The sequence below is a fragment of the Bacillus rossius genome, chromosome 16 (assembly GCF_032445375.1).
Source record: "Bacillus rossius redtenbacheri isolate Brsri chromosome 16, Brsri_v3, whole genome shotgun sequence".
NCBI classification, from domain to species: domain Eukaryota; kingdom Metazoa; phylum Arthropoda; class Insecta; order Phasmatodea; family Bacillidae; genus Bacillus; species Bacillus rossius.
Window position 1 is genome coordinate 43,519,966 of NC_086343.1, and position 18,331 is coordinate 43,538,296.

An 18,331-nucleotide genomic window follows, 5' to 3' on the forward strand; every position below is an offset into this window, starting at 1 on the left:
GGCGACGAAGTGTTGGATATGCGAGCGAGTTTTACCCTTACGTCCTAGACATCGCTCGTGAGCAGCTCTCGCAATCTCGAGGGCGGCCTTGAACCAAACTGTGTCAGTGACTGTTTCAAGCATTTGCTACTATCAAAATACAGATACACTTGAAGTTGGACCATAATCTTCGTTCGGCAAGTTGACGTGCTGAGAATATGTGAACACTAAACAGGTTAGAATACAGAACTATTGCCAATCCCCAAATGTACCTACATCAAGAATCCGCTTTCAACAGACAGATTTTATCCAAAACAATAATCAACATTGATGTTAACAATCAGTAAGAGTACCGTGGCTTTTAAATATAATTGACATTTTTGTCATACGTTAAAAGGTTTATTAATTTAGTGCTCGGTAACGTGTAATTTTTTTCAGACATCTGTATGAAATAGTGTTAAAGAAGTGTACAAAAACACAGTAAAATATGTTTATTACATTTCATTAGCCAATTTAAAATTTACCAAACGGTCGCATGAAAAAATATAACAGACGATACGTTTGAAAACTCGTAATTAGTTGTGCCATTCCACTTCAAAAACGCGGGGAAATATTTGGAAGAGCTTCAGAGCTGATATTTACAGCCTCGCATGCCAGTCACAGTCAAACACAATACCTAGCACTCGCGCAGCCATAACGCGCGGGGAAAATTGTCGTTTCATTTTAGCCACTCCCCCGGCCCCAAACAATAACCCATCATTCCCCCTCCCACAACAACCCACTCCAGAAACTCGACCCGGCGGTGATATAAACTCCGTATCAATTATGTCCCCGATCCATCTAAATGCGAAGAGCCCATGACGTCATTTGAAATGTAACCAATCAATATGGATTTCGATAGGCCGTATCGGGAGATCCCCCCCCTAAACCCCGCACGGCCGGGACCCCTCAGGGTCTGTATAACGCAGCGGAAATCCATTTGCATGTTTTAATAACCATTCAGAGCTGGCGGTATTTCCAGTGAAGCTCAGTGCGGGTCATTGGGCGAGCCCGCGCCGGCAACACTGCGGCCCGTCAGCTCTGCACTGCTCGTGCTGGACTCAGTCAGGGACTAACTAGCAACAACACGGGCAGTAGGCTCCAAGGGTTCCCTAGCCCGATGCGGAGTCGCCGTGGTGAGCGGCGACACAGCTCCGGTGCTAGCCTGGACAGCTAGGCCTCCACCGGACCACGGGTTCACTGGGTCCCAGTGTGGTGTAGGCGCCAGCAGTGCTCAGGACACAGCCAACTGTCTGGTCAGCTGAGCGAGGCGGGGGTGAAGGTGGTGTCTATGCTGGGATGGGTAGCCTCAGCCTCTGGACATAGCCTGATTGATCTCCAACACCTCTCCTGTTTCTCGTATATGGCGTATCCGTATCCACGCCCGTGGGGGCCCCAGGCCGGCAGGGCCTTATGGCTAATAGGGATGGGTCAACAAATAAAAGGGGGATAAATCCCTTTGTAGTCTATACTGCAATACAGGCAGTGTGATTTATAGTGACGAGCCAGATGTAGTCCATACAATGTGACTGTGAGAGAAGAGCTTTCTACAGATCTCTCAGTGTGACCTTTAGTAACGATCTATTCACAGTAAGGGCAGTGTGACTGTTAGGTACGAGCTGACTGCAGTTCAGGCTGTGTTACTGTGACAAGCTAGCTGCAATCTAGGCAATGTGACTGTTAGGGACGAGCTGTCTGCATTCTATGTTGGAGGGCACATAATGCTTCTGGGAGCCAGTTCACAATGCCTTTACTTGTGCGCGGTTATGTCGTCTTGCTGCGTGTTGCTGTAGGACTTTTGCCAGAGGTTGAGGGTTCATTAAAAGGGACAGATTTTAAGTGTTAGCTACCTACTATTTATTATTTTTATGACGTGTAGTAAGATTTTTCTTGTATAAAATCCATACACACATTTATGAAGTTGTATCACTTGCATTTTACGGGATATACCGCTGGAGAAACGGTGATACTATTGGGCGTCAGACATGACCACTAGACTTTTAGGGTTTGCCAACAAACTGACTGCATCCCAGCGCACCCTTTAGGGTCTCAGGCAGGATACATCTCATTTGCATTCATTTTTAACACCCATTTTGCTTTATAATATTTTTAACAAAGTTTCCTAGCGTTAAATTTTCTGTAAAATGTTCTGTGTTGTAACTGTAATCCGTTTGCGAATAAACATTTTCATTTGTACACATAAGGATACCCACATACGTTTGGAAAATGTTTCATGAAATGCTAAGGGACGAGTTATTTAATTCAAAGGAATTTCCATTGGTTAGAATCAACTTACTAGCGGACAAAGTATAAGTGTTCATTTACCAGTGCATTAAAAAATATATATATTCCTATGAAATATATTTACTGATCTGTGGGTTCAGTGATCTCTGAGAATAATTTTTCTCCGTCAAGCCAAGTTTATTTTAATTCAAACTAAATATATTTCTGAAAACATAACAAAACGTTACTGCGTGGAAAATCTGTTCAATAAATCTGTAAATGTTTGGCCATGCTTTGTAAGAATTGATTAAAACAACAGAATTCGTCAGAATGGATTGCTATATATATATATATATATATATATATATATATATATATATATATATATATATATATATATATTCACAAATCAATTGCCGTGCGTTAGTCTTGCTAAAACTAGAAAAACAGCTCGACCGATTTGAATTTTTTTATGGTTAGCCTAATTACAGGAATGGTTAAGGGAGAAAAAAAAACAAAGGAATACCCAAAGGAACCGTCGAAAAATCGAAAAAATCGAATTTGGTAATTGTGTATGGGAATGACCACTTCGAATTACTTTTGAATGTTTCTATGTTTTTCCTCTATGCGTTCGTAAACCACTGATACGATCTCGATTAAATGTTGCACACTTGACCTTTGAAACACGAGGAAGGTCACTGTCTAGGTGATATTACGATAACACCACCCCTTAACGCAGAAGTTAAGGTGTAGAGCGAGTCGTATCGATAGTTACCTGTAAGTATTTTATATAATTTCCTCTTTGTTACAGTCCGGTGGGAGAGAGGGTGGGAAGAGGAAGATAGAGGGAAGGAGAGAGTGAGAAAGGGGTAGAGAGAGAGGGGAGGGGAAGGGAGAGGGATATATAAAGAGAGCGTTAGGTATCGAGAGAGCTATACAGAAGAGATAGAGAGATATAGATAGTTACAGAGAGGTATAGAGATAGAGCGGGATAGAGACACACACACACACACAGTCTAAGTTTACCTACTTTTAAAAATTTGGAAAAATAAATTAAAGAGGCATTGCAAGCATTCCGGACATCTCTATACATAAAAATCAATTGCAGTTCGTTAGTCTCGCAAAAACTAGAACATGGCTCGACCGGTTTGAATTATAATTATTTTTTTGTTCGCCTCAATACTGGGGTGGTTTATAAAAAAGAAACATTAGGAAAACCCCAAATAAACAGCTGAAATAATGAAAAAATCGAAATTGGTAATTTTGTATGTGGATTTTGAGAATAGATTTGGTTAAAGTGAATTTAATTACATTATGAGAACATTATTTTTGATCAGCCATTTTTTTAAGGTAAATTCACTTTGCATGCTTATACATAGGTAACCACAAATGAATTCAAATGTGTTTTAGGAAAACTCGAGGAATAAGTTTGAGGTTAATATAAGTTGTAAAGTTCTCAAGGTAATTTTGACAGATTTCAGTGATTATGTAAACAATTCCGTGTTGTTTTACAGTGTTCATTTTAATGCCAAGGAGAAGACGAGCTGACATAGGTCGTCGAAGTCATTTCAATGCGCGGCGAGCTACTTCACGTGCGAACCGAATTCATGAGTTTGCGTAATTAAACTTGGAGTTCCCGTGTTTCGCGCATGGGCCACTGTGTGCCGCGTGTTCGCGTGTCGGAAAGTCATATAATTTTTGTTTTTTTTTAAGCGCCAAAAAAACAAAACGAAAAATTTTGTTTACCAGAAAGCTTTGTATTGGATGTTAACTGCGTTTATCTTTCATGTAAATACAATACATTGAATTCATTTAAATAACAACCGAGTTTCATTTAATAACCATCCAAAACCTAAACCGTACACAATGCATTAATTAAAATTAATTCTCTAACTTACGATTATCCTTTTATTTTTATAGATGTAAACACACACACACACACAATCAAATTAATTTTAGGTGGTGCATAAGTTCCCAGGGTCAACTAGTCATTATCTATAAATACATTATATGAATTGATTAATTCACAAGTGGTATTAGGCACATACTTGTGACAAATATTTTTTAATGATTGCAAATGTACTAAGAGTAAATGGGTTTCTTGATTAACTTTTCAATAATTGAAAAGTTTAATAAAAATTATTTTTCACCAATCTAAAAAAAATTTATATCGAAGGTTTTTCTTGCTAAATATTTAAGCTAACTTTAAATTGACAGCAGTGATATTACATTTATTTCTACGTTACTCAGACTTTTATGTATATCTCGAGATTTTTATGAAACATAACACAGGCTAAGACGTTTATAAAGTAGGCGCGCAAAGTAGATTAAAAATACTCCCTGTTTGTAAATTGTTGTCATTATTTAATACGTAAATTGTAGTAGAGCTATGAATTAACAAAATCTAGCCATGTATCGAGCCATGCAATAGGTAAATAATAATAATTTAATTTGCCTAGTAATGGAACAGAAAAAAATAGTTTAAAATGTTTCAGATGTGTACAGTAGGAGTTAACATCACCTGTTTGAGAGCAAGGGTCTGCATCGAAGAAACGATTCAGTTTAGACTAAGGCCGCGCACATGACATACACGAGGGAATCACGTGACATTACAACGGACACACTCAATTGTGAAGTACCTTTAACCTAACTTTTTCAAGTTCAGAAGCCTTTATTATTCTTTCCGTCCAACGTAGTCTGTTGTCTGGCCTTTGATTACTTCTTATATGAAAACCAGCAAAATAGACGGTTTAGGAAAATTTACTTGAAAAATAATCCTGTGAAAATAGTTGTGTTGAATTATATACAATAGTTCATATACTGGCTTCTAAAAAATGATGAACTTTAAACACCCGAAATAAACGTTTTTAGATTAAAATTGAATGCAATAAACTAATTTTTTTATTAATTTGCCAACCTGAAAGGGTAATATACATGACTAACAGAGTATAGTATGCGTAAAATAATATCATTGTAAATGTTAATGCTAGTATCATTGTAAATGTAAGTGCTAACTGTTCGTTATCAAAATAAGATACAATAAAAAGTCAATTTTTTACTCTTTTCACTTAATTAGATAAGATACTGTGTAGATACTGTGATCAGATGATGTATAGATTTTATATTGCCTTACTTTCCAGGCTATGAAAGCATGGGTTGTTATGTTCGAACACGTATTAATATATATGGACACGTGTGGTAAAGTTAAAAACATTTTTTTTAAGTTTCACCCTAAATTAATTTTGTATTAAGACTACTTCCGTACATTGTTAAACAGGTGGTATGTCAGATTCAGTGCCAGCCTAGCAGTGCTACACACACGGGACTACTCACGTTTCACAGCTCTGGGGCAGGCCTGCTTCCTCCGTGACATAGCCGCGGCGTGTCTCCCGGCTGCTAGCGGCGCGCACCGCACATGTCCGCCACGTGGCCTCCCGTGGGGGCAGCTCCGCGCAGCGCCCACTGTTCACTCCCGCCGCCGGGGCGCAACTGCCGTGCGGCGCAGCCTGGCGCGCTAGGCCACCCGTCTGGCGCCCGCCCTGCCTCCTGGCGACGGCGCGGGCAAGCTGCCTCGCGCACAGGGGTCGCTCCTGCCTCCTGGCGGCGGCGCGGGCAAGCTGCCTCGCGCACAAGGGTCGCTCCTGCCTCCTGGCGGCGGCGCGGGCAAGCTGCCTCGCGCACAAGGGTCGCTCCTGCGTCCTGGCGGCGGCGCGGGCAAGCTGCCTCGCGCACAAGGGTCGCTCCTGCCACCTGGCGGCGGCGCGGGCAAGCTTCCTCGCGCACAGGGGTCGCTCCTGCCTCCTGGCGGCGGCGCGGGCAAGCTGCCTCGCGCACAGGGGTCGCTCCTGCCTCCTGGCGGCGGCACGGGCAAGCTGCCTCGCGCACAGGGGTCGCTCCTGCCTCCTGGCGGCGGCGCGGGCAAGCTGCCTCGCGCACAGGGGTCGCTCCTGCCTCCTGGCGGCGGCGCGGGCAAGCTGCCTCGCCCAAGGGGTCGCTCCTGCCTCCTGGCGGCGGCGCGGGCAAGCTGCCTCGCGCACAGAGGTCGCTCCTGCCTCCTGGCGGCGGCGCGGGCAAGCTGCCTCGCGCACAGGGGTCGCTCCTGCCTCCTGGCGGCGACGCGGGCAAGCTGCCTCGCGCACAGGGGTCGCTCCTGCCTCCTGGCGGCGGCGCGGGCAAGCTGCCTCGCGCACAGGGGGCGCTCCTGCCTCCTGGCGGCGGCGCGGGCAAGCTGCCTCGCGCACAGGGGTCGCTCCTGCCTCCTGGCGGCGGCGCGGGCAAGCTGCCTCGCGCACAGGGGTCGCTCCTGCCTCCTGGCGGCGGCGCGGGCAAGCTGCCTCGCGCACAGGGGTCGCTCCTGCCTCCTGGCGGCGGCGCGGGCAAGCTGCCTCGCGCACAGGGGTCGCTCCTGCCTCCTGGCGGCGGCGCGGGCAAGCTGCCTCGCGCACAGGGGTCGCTCCTGCCTCCTGGCGGCGGCGCGGGCATGCTGCCTCGCGCACAGGCTCGCTCCTGCTTCCTGGCGGCGGCGCGGGCAAGCTGCCTCGCGCACAGGGGTCGCTCCTGCCTCCTGGCGGCGGCGCGGGCAAGCTGCCTCGCGCACAGGGGTCGCTCCTGCCTCCTGGCGGCGGCGCGGGCAAGCTGCCTCGCGCACAGGGGTCGCTCCTGCCTCCTGGCGGCGGCGCGGGCAAGCTGCCTCGCGCACAGGGGTCGCTCCTGCCTCCTGGCGGCGGCGCGGGCAAGCTGCCTCGCGCACAGGGGTCGCTCCTGCCTCCTGGCGGCGGCGCGGGCAAGCTGCCTCGCGCACAGGGGTCGCTCCTGTCTCCTGGCGGCGGCGCGGGCAAGCTGCCTCGCGCACAGGGGTCGCTCCTGCCTCCTGGCGGCGGCGCGGGCAAGCTGCCTCGCGCACAGGGGTCGTTCCTGCCTCCTGGCGGCGGCGCGGGCAAGCTGCCTCGCGCACAGGGGTCGCTCCTGCCTCCTGGCGGCGGCGCGGGCAAGCTGCCTCGCGCACAGGGGTCGCTCCTGCCTCCTGGCGGCGGCGCGGGCAAGCTGCCTCGCGCACAGTGGTAGCTCCTGCCACCTGGCGGCGGCGCGGGCAAGCTGCCTCGCGCACAGGTGTCGGTCCTGCCTCCTGGCGGCGGCGCGGGCAAGCTGCCTCGCGCACAGGGGTCGCTCCTGCCTCCTGGCGGCGGCGCGGGCAAGCTGCCTCGCGCACAGGGGTCGCTCCTGCCTCCTGGCGGCGGCGCGGGCAAGCTGCCTCGCGCACAGTGGTCGCTCCTGCCTCCTGGCGGCGGCGCGGGCAAGCTGCCTCGCGCACAGGGGTCGCTCCTGCCTCCTGGCGGCGGCGCGGGGAAAACTGCCTCGCGCACAGGGGTCGCTCCTGCCTCCTGGCGGCGGCGCGGGCAAGCTGCCTCGCGCACAGGGGTCGCTCCTGCCTCCTGGCGGCGGCGCTGGAAAGCTGCCTCGCGCACAGGGGTCGCTCCTGCCTCCTGGCGGCGGTGCGGGCAAGCTGCCTCGCGCACAGGGGTCGCTCCTGCCTCCTGGCGGCGGCGCGGGCAAGCTGCCTCGCGCACAGTAGTAGCTCCTGCCTCCTGGCGGCGGCGCGGGCAAGTTGCCTCGCGCACAGGGGTCGCTCCTGCCTCCTGGCGGCGGTGCGGGCAAGCTGCCTCGCGCACAGGGGTCGCTCCTGCCTCCTGGCGGCGGCGCGGGCAAGCTGCCTCGCGCACAGTAGTAGCTCCTGCCTCCTGGCGGCGGCGCGGGCAAGCTGCCTCGCGCACAAGGGTCGCTCCTGCCTCCTGGCGGCGGCGCGGGCAAACTGCCTCGCGCACAGGGGTCGCTCCTGCCTCCTGGCGGCGGCGCGGGGGCCACGGCGCGGGCAAGCTGCCTCGCGCACAGGGGTCGCTCCTTCCTCCTGGCGGCGGCGCGGGCAAGCTGCCTCGCGCACAGGGGTCGCTCCTGCCTCCTGGCGGCGGCGCGGGCAAGCTGCCTCGCGCACAGGGGTCGCTCCTGCCTCCTGGCGGCGGCGCAGGAAAGCTGCCTCGCGCACAGGGGTCGCTCCTGCCTCCTGGCGGCGGCGCGGGCAAGCTGCCTCGCGCACAAGGGTCGCTCCTGCGTCTTGGCGGCGGCGCGGGCAAGCTGCCTCGCGCACAAGGGTCGCTCCTGCCACCTGGCGGCGGCGCGGGCAAGCTTCCTCGCGCACAGGGGTCGCTCCTGCCTCCTGGCGGCGGCGCGGGCAAGCTGCCTCGCGCACAGGGGTCGCTCCTGCCTCCTGGCGGCGGCACGGGCAAGCTGCCTCGCGCACAGGGGTCGCTCCTGCCTCCTGGCGGCGGCGCGGGCAAGCTGCCTCGCGCACAGGGGTCGCTCCTGCCTCCTGGCGGCGGCGCGGGCAAGCTGCCTCGCCCAAGGGGTCGCTCCTGCCTCCTGGCGGCGGCGCGGGCAAGCTGCCTCGCGCACAGAGGTCGCTCCTGCCTCCTGGCGGCGGCGCGGGCAAGCTGCCTCGCGCACAGGGGTCGCTCCTGCCTCCTGGCGGCGGCGCGGGCAAGCTGCCTCGCGCACAGGGGTCGCTCCTGCCTCCTGGCGGCGGCACGGGCAAGCTGCCTCGCGCACAGGGGGCGCTCCTGCCTCCTGGCGGCGGCGCGGGCAAGCTGCCTCGCGCACAGGGGTCGCTCCTGCCTCCTGGCGGCGGCGCGGGCAAGCTGCCTCGCGCACAGGGGTCGCTCCTGCCTCCTGGCGGCGGCGCGGGCAAGCTGCCTCGCGCACAGGGGTCGCTCCTGCCTCCTGGCGGCGGCGCGGGCAAGCTGCCTCGCGCACAGGGGTCGCTCCTGCCTCCTGGCGGCGGCGCGGGCAAGCTGCCTCGCGCACAGGGGTCGCTCCTGCCTCCTGGCGGCGGCGCGGGCAAGCTGCCTCGCGCACAGGGGTCGCTCCTGCCTCCTGGCGGCGGCGCGGGCATGCTGCCTCGCGCACAGGCTCGCTCCTGCTTCCTGGCGGCGGCGCGGGCAAGCTGCCTCGCGCACAGGGGTCGCTCCTGCCTCCTGGCGGCGGCGCGGGCAAGCTGCCTCGCGCACAGGGGTCGCTCCTGCCTCCTGGCGGCGGCGCGGGCAAGCTGCCTCGCGCACAGGGGTCGCTCCTGCCTCCTGGCGGCGGCGCGGGCAAGCTGCCTCGCGCACAGGGGTCGCTCCTGCCTCCTGGCGGCGGCGCGGGGGAAAACTGCCTCGCGCACAGGGGTCGCTCCTGCCTCCTGGCGGCGGCGCGGGCAAGCTGCCTCGCGCACAGGGGTCGCTCCTGCCTCCTGGCGGCGGCGCTGGTAAGCTGCCTCGCGCACAGGGGTCGCTCCTGCCTCCTGGCGGCGGTGCGGGCAAGCTGCCTCGCGCACAGGGGTCGCTCCTGCCTCCTGGCGGCGGCGCGGGCAAGCTGCCTCGCGCACAGTAGTAGCTCCTGCCTCCTGGCGGCGGCGCGGGCAAGTTGCCTCGCGCACAGGGGTCGCTCCTGCCTCCTGGCGGCGGTGCGGGCAAGCTGCCTCGCGCACAGGGGTCGCTCCTGCCTCCTGGCGGCGGCGCGGGCAAGCTGCCTCGCGCACAGTAGTAGCTCCTGCCTCCTGGCGGCGGCGCGGGCAAGCTGCCTCGCGCACAAGGGTCGCTCCTGCCTCCTGGCGGCGGCGCGGGCAAACTGCCTCGCGCACAGGGGTCGCTCCTGCCTCCTGGCGGCGGCGCGGGGGCCACGGCGCGGGCAAGCTGCCTCGCGCACAGGGGTCGCTCCTTCCTCCTGGCGGCGGCGCGGGCAAGCTGCCTCGCGCACAGGGGTCGCTCCTGCCTCCTGGCGGCGGCGCGGGCAAGCTGCCTCGCGCACAGGGGTCGCTCCTGCCTCCTGGCGGCGGCGCAGGAAAGCTGCCTCGCGCACAGGGGTCGCTCCTGCCTCCTGGCGGCGGCGCGGGCAAGCTGCCTCGCGCACAGGGGTCGCTCCTGCCTCCTGGCGTAGGCGCGGGCAAGCTGCCTCGCGCACAGGGGTCGCTCCTGCCTCCTGGCGGCGGCGCGGGCAAGCTGCCTCGCGCACAGGGGTCGCTCCTGCCTCCTGGCGGCGGCGCGGGCAAGCTGCCTCGCGCACAGGGGTCGCTCCTGCCTCCTGGCGGCGGCGCGGGCAAGCTGCCTCGCGCACAGGGGTCGCTCCTGCCTCCTGGCGGCGGCGCGAGCAAGCTGCCTCGCGCACAGGGGTCGCTCCTGCCTCCTGTCGGCGGCGCGGAAAGCTGCCTCGCGCACAGGGGTCGCTCCTGCCTCCTGGCGGCGGCGCGGGCAAGCTGCCTCGCGCACAGGGGTCGCTCCTGCCTCCTGGCGGCGGCGCGGGCAAGCTGCCTCGCGCACAGGGGTCGCTCCTGCCTCCTGTCGGCGGCGCGGAAAGCTGCCTTGCGCACAGGGGTCGCTCCTGCCTCCTGGCGGCGGCGCGGGCAAGCTGCCTCGCGCACAGGGGTCGCTCCTGCCTCCTGGCGGCGGCGCGGGCAAGCTGCCTCGCGCACAAGGGTCGCTCCTGCCTCCTGGCGGCGGCGCGGGCAAACTGCCTCGCGCACAGGGGTCGCTCCTGCCTCCTGGCGGCGGCGCGGGGGCCACGGCGCGGGCAAGCTGCCTCGCGCACAGGGGTCGCTCCTTCCTCCTGGCGGCGGCGCGGGCAAGCTGCCTCGCGCACAGGGGTCGCTCCTGCCTCCTGGCGGCGGCGCGGGCAAGCTGCCTCGCGCACAGGGGTCGCTCCTGCCTCCTGGCGGCGGCGCAGGAATGCTGCCTCGCGCACAGGGGTCGCTCCTGCCTCCTGGCGGCGGCGCGGGCAAGCTGCCTCGCGCACAGGGGTCGCTCCTGCCTCCTGGCGTAGGCGCGGGCAAGCTGCCTCGCGCACAGGGGTCGCTCCTGCCTCCTGGCGGCGGCGCGGGCAAGCTGCCTCGCGCACAGGGGTCGCTCCTGCCTCCTGGCGGCGGCGCGGGCAAGCTGCCTCGCGCACAGGGGTCGCTCCTGCCTCCTGTCGGCGGCGCGGGCAAGCTGCCTCGCGCACAGGGGTTGCTCCTGCCTCCTGTCGGCGGCGCGGGCAAGCTGCCTCGCGCACAGGGGTCGACCTGCCTCCTGTCGGCGGCGCGGAAAGCTGCCTCGCGCACAGGGGTCGCTCCTGCCTCCTGGCGGCGGCGCGGGCAAGATGCCTCGCGCACAGGGGTCGCTCCTGCCTCCTGGCGGCGGCGCGGGCAAGCTGCCTCGCGCACAGGGGTCGCTCCTGCCTCCTGGCGGCGGCGCGGGCAAGCTGCCTCGCGCACAGGGGTCGCTCCTGCCTCCTGGCGGCGGCGCGAGCAAGCTGCCTCGCGCACAGGGGTCGCTCCTGCCTCCTGTCGGCGGCGCGGAAAGCTGCCTCGCGCACAGGGGTCGCTCCTGCCTCCTGGCGGCGGCGCGGGCAAGCTGCCTCGCGCACAGGGGTCGCTCCTTCCACCTGGCGGCGTCGCGGGCAAGCTGCCTCGCGCACAAGGGTCGCTCCTGCCTCGTGTCGGCGGCGCGGGCAAGCTGCCTCGCGCACAGGGGTCGCTCCTGCCTCCTGTCGGCGGCGCGGAAAGCTGCCTCGCGCACAGGGGTCGCTCCTGCCTCCTGGCGGCGGCGCGGGCAAGCTGCCTCGCGCACAGGGGTCGCTCCTGCCTCCTGGCGGCGGCGCGGGCAAGCTGCCTCGCGCACAAGGGTCGCTCCTGCCTCCTGGAGGCGGCGCGGGCAAGCTGCCTCGCGCACAGGGGTCGCTCCCGCCTCCTGGCGGCGGCGCGGGCAAGCTGCCTCGCGCACAGGTGTCGCTCCTGCCTCCTGGCGGCGGCGCGGGCAAACTGCCTCGCGCACAGGGGTCGCTCCTGCCTCCTGGCGGCGGCGCGGGCAAGCTGCCTCGCACACAGGGGTCGCTCCTGCCTCCTGGCGGCGGCGCGGGCAAGCTGCCTCGCGCACAGTGGTCGCTCCTGCCTCCTGGCGGCGGCGCGGGCAAGCTGCCTCGCGCACAGGGGTCGGTGCTGCCTCCTAACGGCGTCGCGGGCAAGCTGCCTCGCGCACAGGGGTCGCTATTGCCTCCTGGCGGCGGCGCGGGCAAGCTGCTTCGCGCACAGTGGTAGCTCCAGCCTCCTGGCGGCGGCGCGGGCAAGCTGTCTCGCGCACAAGAATCGCTCCTGCCTCCTGGCGGCGGCGCGGGCAAGCTGCCTCGCGCACAGGGGTCGCTCCTGCCTCCTGGCGGCAGCCCGGGCAAGCTGCCTCGCGCACAGTGGTAGCTCCTGCCTCCTTGCGGCGGCGCGGGCAAGCTGCCTCGCGCACAGGGGTCGCTCCTGCCTCCTGGCGGCGGCGCGGGCAACTTGCCTCGCGCACAGTGGTAGCTCCTGCCTCCTGGCGGCGGCGCGGGCAAGCTGCCTCGCGCACAGGGGTCGCTCCTGCCTCCTGGCGGCGGCGCGGGCAAGCTGCCTCGCGCACAGTGATAGCTCTTGCCTCCTGGCGGCAGCGCGGGCAAGCTGCCTCGCGCACAGGGGTCGCTCCTGCCTCCTGGCGGCGGCGCGGGCAAGCTGCCTCGCGCACAGGGGTCGCTCCTGCCTCCTGGCGGCGGCGCGGGCAACTGCCTCGCGCACAGGGGTCGCTCCTGCCTCCTGGCGGCGGCGCGGGCAACTTGCCTCGCGCACAGTGGTAGCTCCTGCCTCCTGGCGGCGGCGCGGGCAAGCTGCCTCGCGCACAGGGGTGGCTCCTGCCTCCTGGCGGCGGCGCGGGCAAGCTGCCTCGCGCACAGTGATAGCTCTTGCCTCCTGGCGGCGGCGCGGGCAAGCTGCCTCGCGCACAGGGGTCGCTCCTGCCTCCTGGCGGCGGCGCGGGCAAGCTGCCTCGCGCACAGGGGTCGCTCCTGCCTCCTGGCGGCGGCGCGGGCAAGCTGCCTCGCGCACAGGGGTCGCTCCTGCCTCCTGGCGGCGGCGCGGGCAAGCTGCCTCGCGCACAGTGTTGCTCCTGCTTCCTGGCGGCGGCGTGGGCAAGCTGCCTCGCGCACAGGTGTCATTCCTGCCTCCTTGCGGCGGCGCGGGCAAGCTGCCTCGCGCACAGGGGTCGCTCCTGCCTCCTGGCGGCGGCGCGGGCAAGCTGCCTCGCGCACAGGGGTCGCTCCTGCCTCCTGGCGGCGGCGCGGGCAAGCTGCCTCGCGCACAAGGGTCCCTCCTGCCTCCTGGCGGCGGCGCGGGCAAACTGCCTCGCGCACAGGGGTCGCTCCTGCCTCCTGGCGGCGGCCTGGGGGCCGCGGCGCGGGCAAGCTGCCTCGCGCACAGGGGTCGCTCCTTCCTCCTGGCGTCGGCGCGGGCAAGCTGCCTCGCGCACAGGGGTCGCTCCTGCCTCCTGGCGGCGGCGCGGGCAAGCTGCCTCGCGCACAGGGCTCGCTCCTGCCTCCTGGCGGCGGCGCGAGCAAGCTGCCTCGCGCACAGGGGTCGCTCCTGCCTCCTGTCGGCGGCGCGGAAAGCTGCCTCGCGCACAGGGGTCGCTCCTGCTTCCTGGCGGCGGCGCGGGCAAGCTGCCTCGCGCACAGTGGTAGCTCCTGCCTCCTGGCGCCGGCGCGGGCAAGCTGCCTCGCGCACAAGGGTCGCTCCTGCCTCCTGGCGGCGGCGCGGGCAAACTGCCTCGCGCACAGGGATCGCTCCTGCCTCCTGGCGGCGGCGCGGGGGCCGCGGCGCGAGAAATCTGCCTCGCGCACAGGGGTCGCTCCTGCCTCCTGGCGGCGGCGCGGGCAAGCTGCCTCGCGCACAAGGGTCGCTCCTGCCTCCTGGCGCCGGCGCGGGCAAGCTGCCTCGCGCACAAGGGTCGCTCCTGCCTCCTGGCGGCGGCGCGAGCAAACTGCTTCGCGCACAGGGGTCGCTCCTGCCTCCTGGCGGCGGCGCGGGGGCCGCGGCGCGGGCAAGCTGCCTCGCGCACAGGGGTCGCTCCTGCCTCCTGGCGGCGGCGCGGGCAAGCTGCCTCGCGCACAAGGGTCGCTCCTGCCTCCTGGCGGCGGCGCGGGCAAGCTGCCTCGCGCACAAGGGTCGCTCCTGCCTCCTGGCGGCGGCGCGGGCAAGCTGCCTCGCGCACAGGGGTCGATCCTGCCTCCTGGCGGCGGCGCTGGAAAGCTGCCTCGCGCACAGGGGTCGCTCCTGCCTCCTGGCGGCGGCGCGGGCAAGCTGCCTCGCGCACAGGGGTCGCTCCTGCCTCCTGGCGGCGGCGCGGGCAAGCTGCCTCGCGCACAGGGGTCGCTCCTGCCTCCTGGCGGCGGCGCGGGCAAGCTGCCTCGCGCACAGGGGTCGCTCCTGCCTCCTGGCGGCGGCGCGAGCAAGCTGCCTCGCGCACAGGGGTCGCTCCTGCCTCCTGTCGGCGGCGCGGAAAGCTGCCTCGCGCACAGGGGTTGCTCCTGCCTCCTGGCGGCGGCTCGGGCAAGCTGCCTCGCGCACAGGGGTCGCTCCTGCCTCCTGGCGGTCGCGCGGGCAAGCTGCCTCGCGCACAGGGGTCGCTCCTGCCTCCTGTCGGCGGCGCGGAAAGCTGCCTTGCGCACAGGGGTCGCTCCTGCCTCCTGGCGGCGGCGCGGGCAAGCTGCCTCGCGCACAGGGGTTGCTCCTGCCTCCTGTCGGCGGCGCGGGCAAGCTGCCTCGCGCACAGGGGTCGACCTGCCTCCTGTCGGCGGCGCGGAAAGCTGCCTCGCGCACAGGGGTCGCTCCTGCCTCCTGGCGGCGGCGCGGGCAAGATGCCTCGCGCACAGGGGTCGCTCCTGCCTCCTGGCGGCGGCGCGGGCAAGATGCCTCGCGCACAGGGGTCGCTCCTGCCTCCTGGCGGCGGCGCGGGCAAGCTGCCTCGCGCACAGGGGTCGCTCCTGCCTCCTGGCGAAGGCGCGGGCAAGCTGCCTCGCGCACAGGGGTCGCTCCTGCCTCCTGGCGGCGGCGCGTGCAAGCTGCCTCGCACACAGGGGTCGCTCCTGCCTCCTGGCGGCGGCGCGGGCAAGCTGCCTCGCGCACAGTGGTCGCTCCTGCCTCCTGGCGGCGGCGCGGGCAAGCTGCCTCGCGCACAGGGGTCGGTGCTGCCTCCTAACGGCGGCGCGGGCAAGCTGCCTCGCGCACAGGGGTCGCTATTGCCTCCTGGCGGCGGCGCGGGCAAGCTGCTTCGCGCACAGTGGTAGCTCCAGCCTCCTGGCGGCGGCGCGGGCAAGCTGCCTCGCGCACAAGAATCGCTCCTGCCTCCTGGCGGCGGCGCGGGCAAGCTGCCTCGCGCACAGGGGTCGCTCCTGCCTCCTGGCGGCAGCCCGGGCAAGCTGCCTCGCGCACAGTGGTAGCTCCTGCCTCCTTGCGGCGGCGCGGGCAAGCTGCCTCGCGCACAGGGGTCGCTCCTGCCTCCTGGCGGCGGCGCGGGCAACTTGCCTCGCGCACAGTGGTAGCTCCTGCCTCCTGGCGGCGGCGCGGGCAAGCTGCCTCGCGCACAGGGGTCGCTCCTGCCTCCTGGCGGCGGCGCGGGCAAGCTGCCTCGCGCACAGTGATAGCTCTTGCCTACTGGCGGCAGCGCGGGCAAGCTGCCTCGCGCACAGGGGTCGCTCCTGCCTCCTAGCGGCGGCGCGGGCAAGCTGCCTCGCGCACAGGGGTCGCTCCTGCCTCCTGGCGGCGGCGCGGGCAAGCTGCCTCGCGCACAGGGGTCGCTCCTGCCTCCTGGCGGCGGCGCGGGCAACTTGCCTCGCGCACAGTGGTAGCTCCTGCCTCCTGGCGGCGGCGCGGGCAAGCTGCCTCGCGCACAGGGGTGGCTCCTGCCTCCTGGCGGCGGCGCGGGCAAGCTGCCTCGCGCACAGTGATAGCTCTTGCCTCCTGGCGGCGGCGCGGGCAAGCTGCCTCGCGCACAGGGGTCGCTCCTGCCTCCTGGCGGCGGCGCGGGCAAGCTGCCTCGCGCACAGGGGTCGCTCCTGCCTCCTGGCGGCGGCGCGGGCAAGCTGCCTCGCGCACAGTGTTGCTCCTGCTTCCTGGCGGCGGCGTGGGCAAGCTGCCTCGCGCACAGGTGTCGGTCCTGCCTCCTGGCGGCGGCGCGGGCAAGCTGCCTCGCGCACAGGGGTCGCTATTGCCTCCTGGCGGCGGCGCGGGCAAGCTGCTTCGCGCACAGTGGTAGCTCCAGCCTCCTGGCGGCGGCGCGGGCAAGCTGCCTCGCGCACAAGGGTCGCTCCTGCCTCCTGGCGGCGGCGCGGGCTTGCTGCCTCGCGCACAGGTGTCGCTCCTGCCTCCTGGCGGCAGCGCGGGCAAGCTGCCTCGCGCACAGTGTTAGCTCCTGCCTCCTGGCGCCGGCGCGGGCAAGCTGCCTCGCGCACAAGGGTCGCTCCTGCCTTCTGGCGGCGGCGCGGGCAAGCTGCCTCGCGCACAGTGTTGCTCCTGCTTCCTGGCGGCGGCGTGGGCAAGCTGCCACGCGCACAGGTGTCGTTCCTGCCTCCTGGCGGCGGCGCGGGCAAGCTGCCTCGCGCACAGGGGTCGCTCCTGCCTCCTGGCGGCGGCGCGGGCAAGCTGCCTCGCGCACAGGGGTCGCTCCTGCCTCCTGGCGGCGGCGCGGGCAAGCTGCCTCGCGCACAGTGGTCGCTCCTGCCTCCTGGCGGCGGCGCGGGCAAGCTGCCTCGCGCACAGGGGTCGGTCCTGCCTCCTGGCGGCGGCGCGGGCAAGCTGCCTCGCGCACAGGGGTCGCTCCTGCCTCCTGGCGGCGGCGCGGGCAAGCTGCCTCGCGCACAGGGGTCGCTCCTGCCTCCTGGCGGCGGCGCGGGCAAGCTGCCTCGCGCACAGGGGTCGCTCCTGCCTCCTGTCGGCGGCGCGGAAAGCTGCCTTGCGCACAGGGGTCGCTCCTGCCTCCTGGCGGCGGCGCGGGCAAGCTGCCTCGCGCACAGTGGTCGCTCCTGCCTCCTGGCGGCGGCGCGGGCAAGCTGCCTCGCGCACAGGGGTCGGTGCTGCCTCCTAACGGCGGCGCGGGCAAGCTGCCTCGCGCACAGGGGTCGCTATTGCCTCCTGGCGGCGGCGCGGGCAAGCTGCTTCGCGCACAGTGGTAGCTCCAGCCTCCTGGCGGCGGCGCGGGCAAGCTGCCTCGCGCACAAGAATCGCTCCTGCCTCCTGGCGGCGGCGCGGGCAAGCTGCCTCGCGCACAGGGGTCGCTCCTGCCTCCTGGCGGCAGCCCGGGCAAGCTGCCTCGCGCACAGTGGTAGCTCCTGCCTCCTTGCGGCGGCGCGGGCAAGCTGCCTCGCGCACAGGGGTCGCTCCTGCCTCCTGGCGGCGGCGCGGGCAACTTGCCTCGCGCACAGTAGTAGCTCCTGCCTCCTGGCGGCGGCGCGGGCAAGCTGCCTCGCGCACAGGGGTCGCTCCTGCCTCCTGGCGGCGGCGCGGGCAAGCTGCCTCGCGCACAGTGATAGCGCTTGCCTCCTGGCGGCAGCGCGGGCAAGCTGCTTCGCGCACAGGGGTCGCTCCTGCCTCCTGGCGGCGGCGCGGGCAAGCTGCCTCGCGCACAGGGGTCGCTCCTGCCTCCTGGCGGCGGCGCGGGCAAGCTGCCTCGCGCACAGGGGTCGCTCCTGCCTCCTGGCGGCGGCGCGGGCAACTTGCCTCGCGCACAGTGGTAGCTCCTGCCTCTTGGCGGCGGCGCGGGCAAGCTGCCTCGCGCACAGGGGTGGCTCCTGCCTCCTGGCGGCGGCGCGCAAAGCTGCCTCGCGCACAGTGATAGCTCTTGCCTCCTGGCGGCGGCGCGTGCAAGCTGCCTCGCACACAGGGGTCGCTCCTGCCTCCTGGCGGCGGCGCGGGCAAGCTGCCTCGCGCACAGTGGTCGCTCCTGCCTCCTGGCGGCGGCGCGGGCAAGCTGCCTCGCGCACAGGGGTCGGTGCTGCCTCCTAACGGCGGCGCGGGCAAGCTGCCTCGCGCACAGGGGTCGCTATTGCCTCCTGGCGGCGGCGCGGGCAAGCTGCTTCGCGCACAGTGGTAGCTCCAGCCTCCTGGCGGCGGCGCGGGCAAGCTGCCTCGCGCACAAGAATCGCTCCTGCCTCCTGGCGGCGGCGCGGGCAAGCTGCCTCGCGCACAGGGGTCGCTCCTGCCTCCTGGCGGCAGCCCGGGCAAGCTGCCTCGCGCACA